The following is a 4,635-nucleotide window of genomic DNA, read 5'->3' as shown; positions in this document are numbered from 1 at the left end:
GCCATCTCACATCTATTGTTGCTGTTGAGAAATACACTTTCAGCTGAATTGCTGTTCCTCATAGGTAGTAGAGAATATCTCTGGCTTTATTCAGAACTTTTGTCTTTGGGATTTTGCAGTGTTGGCAAAAGTATCTGGATTTAAAAAATCATTTTGCTTATGATTAAGTAAGCTTCTTAGATCTGAAGATTTATGTCTCTTCAAATATAAAAAAACATTCAACCATTATCTCTTTCAACATTTCTCCTCTCCCATTTTTTACATTCTTTCCTGAAAATTCTGTCTTGTGGATATTGGACCTTCTCATTCAATTCTCTATATCTCTTTAACCTCTATACGATGTTCCACTTTTTCTCAAATTGTAGTATTTTCAGATTAAACTCTTCAAGTCTATCTCCATGTTACCAATTTTCAACACAGTTGTGTCAGTTCTTCTGTGATCCTCTATTAGTTTTAATATCAGTAACTGAAATTTTAAATTTACATAAGGTTAGAGTTATTTTTTCTAATTTTTATTATAGAAGTTGTAGGTTTACTGCAAATTCATGTACAAAATAGAGAATTCCCCTATATCATCTGTTCCGGTTTGCTAATGGTGCCATTATGCAAAATACCAGAAATGGATAGGCTTTTATAAAAGGGGTTTATTTGGTTACAATTTAAAGTCCTGAGGCCAAAAAAAGCATCCAAACTAAGGCATCAACAAGAAGATATCTTCACTAAATAACAGCAGATGGCATCCAGCACACCTCTGTCAGCTGGGAAGGCACGTCATCTGCTAGTTCCAGAGTGTGTTTCAGCAACTCTCTCAGCTCCTGTGTGTATTTAGCTTACCATCTCCAAATGTCTCCAAGCATCTGTTTTCAAGTCATCTCCAAAATGTCTCTCTCAGCTGCTCTTGGGGCATTGGGTCCTCTCTTAGCTTCTTCGGAGCAAACTCTGGGCTACGATTTCAAAGCATCAGCTAGCATCTCTCCAAAAGTCTCTCATATAGGATTCCAGTGATTTAATTAAGACCCCTGAATGGGCGAGGCCCATATCTCCATGTAATAATTTAATCAAAGCTCTAGCCCACAGTTGATTGAGTTACATCTCCCTGGAAACACTCAACCAAAAGATTAATGTCTGCCCTCACAAGACTGCACTAAAGAATACGGCTTTTGGAGGAACATAATATATCCAAACCAGCACACCCTCCTGTTATTAACACTTTGAATTACTCTAGTAGATTTCTTACAATTAATGAAAGAACATTTTATAATTATACTATTAACCATCATTTACAATAGGGTTCACTGTTTGTGTTGTACACTCCTAGGTGCTTTTTAAAAATTTTTATTCTAGTAACCTATACACAACATAAAATATCTCCCTTTAGCCACATTCAAATATATAATTCCATGCTGTTAATTATGTTTGTGATGTTGTGTTACCATCACCACCATCCATTACCAAAACTTTACAATCAACCCAAATAGAAACTCTGTACAATTTAAGCATTAACTTCCCCATTCCCTGCCACCACAACATTCCCTGTTTTTGTGTTTTGTTTTTTCAAATATTCTGGCCCTTTGTTTGATAGTTTAATGCTCCTTACTCAAATTTTTTACATCTTTTATTCTTTTAACCATTTTAAACATCCTTATTTTACATCTTGGATCTGACAACCTGATTTTTCAAAGTTCTTATATCTAATTTTGCTGTTATTTGTTTCTGCTGACTCTTGTTCATGATGACTTCGTAATTTTGGATTGTGATTCCATGATTAACATAGCTATTTAAATCAAATATCTTAAGACCACCCGAAGAACACCGTACATTAAGTTCTCCACTTGAAGACTGGAGATGCTTCATAGCGGCATTGTTCACAATTGCCAAGAGATGGAAGCAACCTAAATGTCCTACATCAGATGAGTGGATAAAGAAACTGTAGTACATACATACGATGAAATACCATGCAGCAGTGAGAAAGAACAAGGTCATGAAGCATACGACAACATGGATGAAACTTGAGGACAAAATGCTGAGTGAAATAAGTCAGATACAAAAGGAGAGACATTGTACAATACCACTAATGTGATCTCTGTAAAAAAAAATGTTAAAACAAGTGTCTTACATTGTCGAATATAGGCGACCTAGAGAGAGACAGCAACTAGTGAAGGGGGAATGATAATCGAATAAGAAAAGATAAGATACTGAGAGTAATCTTAATGATATGGGAATGCTCAGGAATGACTGCGGTTCATTAATTTTCTTGGGGTAGTGTAGGAGCATATCGGAAGCAATGTTGTTATTTTAGGATATTTGTTTTTCTTATTCCTATGTTTTGTTTTGTTTGACTTTTTTTTTTTAATTTTTTCATAATAAAGTTTTTAAATTAAAAAAAAAAATTCTCCACTTGGGATCCCCAAGCTATATAGATAGTATAAGTCCAAATTAAACCTATCTGAGGATAAATTTCTGAATACAAATTCTCAAAGAAATCTGTTTTATTCTCCCTTGAGACTAGTTCAAGGTGTAAATATTTATGTCTGTGTGTGTTTATGGTTTTTGTCAACCACCATAGAAGAGGTGTGTGTATGTGTATATGCCTGGTTCTGTCTGCTCCTTCAGTGAGGTTATAGCTCAAGATCCCCGGCACTGTGTGAGGCTGGGTATCTTAAGTCTAACTTGTCCCCATGAGTGTATAAAACCTTGTGCTCTGTGTTTGTACGGTTATTTAAAACATACATGCTCTCATCAGAGCCATAGCTTCAATGTCTATCAGTCTTATCTTCATCTACTATTCCTTTTTTGACCACTAGCAAATTGCCTTACTTTCTTCTAAATGCAGCAGTGCATTTCAGAGAAAGTTTATTATAGTTTACTTTGGTATTCATTAGCAGGAGGATTTTTCAGGCTATGCAGTCCGCCATGAAATAGAAGTCAGAGACGTTCTTTACAGGAGCGGGACTCATTTACACACATGGTAGTATGAAATTAACCTTCTGTACAGGGCAGAAAATAATGCCCATAGATAAGAAATACATGTATTCTAAATCTTTGTTGACTCTGTTCAGGTAATTATTCTCTGTCTACCTGAATCCACATGCATAGGTCATTAAGCAAGGTACCTGTGCTTTATCTGTCTGGATTCAAAACATGTCATGAGATTACCAAAGCAATCAGTTTATACTAAATGGGTTATACTGATGATCTACTTTGGAGGAAAATATTTTGTAAAGACAAAGAAAACTCCTGGGGTCACAGTCTGAAGCACAGGAACTTACTTCAGTTTCTCGTAAAAAGGAATAGAAGAACAGTATTGGCAACGATAATGGCAAAAGGAAAAATGCGGGGCTTGCTCTTGTCCCTACCTCATCCTCTAGCCACAACGGAGACATGGAGAAGATTCTTTTGAATCAGGGCAGAGTAGTGCAAGGGGCAGTTCTCATTGTGACAGCCCTTCCCCACAAGAAGATGGACAGACGATGTTTGATGTGGAAATGCACACCAGCAGGGACCATGGTTCTCAGTCAGAAGAACAAGGTGGAGAAGGAGAGAAAGAAACTGAGGATTTGAAGAAAAGTGTAGACTGGATATCTGACTGGTCCAGTAGACCTGAAAATATATCCACCTAAGGAGTTCCACTTCAGGTGCCCTAAGCGTTCTACTTTGTTATGCGTAAGAAAAAGTGGAGCCATGAAGAAAGGGGGTATTTTCTCTGCAGAATTTCTGAAGGTGCTCATTCCAACTCTCTTCATTTCTCATGTCTTGGCTTTGGTGCTAGGCATCTATACTGAAAATGACTGAGCACACCTTCTGCCAGCACCTCCTGAGGGAAGGCCCCTGGAAATGTGCGTGACCTGGGAAGTGGTTTATTGTCAAATTCGTCTGTTTGAACTTGAGAATATTGTAAGCATCAACCAACCTAACAGCCTATTTTTACATATCCAAGTTCCAGTAACTCTTGAAATCCAGTATTTTATTCAAACTCTGTTGAGGCGTTTTATTAACTTCATTCCCTTTTTGGCCTGTAAGACACTTTAGAAATTCCTAACAGAGTTTAATGTTTAGAAATTTGCAAGGGCTTCTTTCAGCAAATGCCACCAGCAGATTATAATTTTGGCAACAATGCTATTGTCTCCGATTAGTACCACCAGACCTAGACCTGCATCATTCATGGTATAACTTTTACTCTTGCAAAGTAACTACCATTCTTCTCTTAAAATGAGTGGCGGTTAAGCAAATGCTTCAAAAGCTTTGTTTTTGTTTTTGGTCAAGACAAAAGCAACCTTTCCTAAGCCTGATTTAATAGTTATTTTAAAAGAACACAAAGACAAAACAAAACAAAAAATAACAAGACACAAGGAAAAAAAATATATCCTGGGCAATAAAATATTATTCTAAATCAGCTTTGAAGGCACGTTCTGTCTCAGCCTCCAATAGCACTTTTTCATTTGCAGGAGGTAGGTGGCACAAATGATAGATATGAAATAGAATAAGAACTAAAATCATCAGCAGATTTTAATGCTAGCATGTTGTAAGGCTGTCTTTTCTATAGTGTAGAATCTTTATTTCTGGTAAGGAATGCCACAGGCCTAGAAATATATGAAATTTCTTTTAGAACTTTTGTGTTTGGGATTTTTAAGTTTT

The 4,635-nt window shown here is 36.4% G+C and overlaps 1 pseudogene; it reads left to right on the top strand.

Annotated features, from left to right (window-relative positions):
- Positions 1-3,088: 3,088 nt before the first annotated feature.
- On the top strand, positions 3,089-3,844 carry LOC119537008 (annotated as a pseudogene).
- The last annotated feature ends 791 nt before the right edge of the window (positions 3,845-4,635 follow it).

The sequence above is a fragment of the Choloepus didactylus genome, chromosome 6, assembly GCF_015220235.1.
Source record: "Choloepus didactylus isolate mChoDid1 chromosome 6, mChoDid1.pri, whole genome shotgun sequence".
Classification (NCBI taxonomy): Eukaryota; Metazoa; Chordata; class Mammalia; order Pilosa; family Megalonychidae; genus Choloepus; species Choloepus didactylus.
This window is presented reverse-complemented; position numbering and strand designations above follow the sequence as displayed.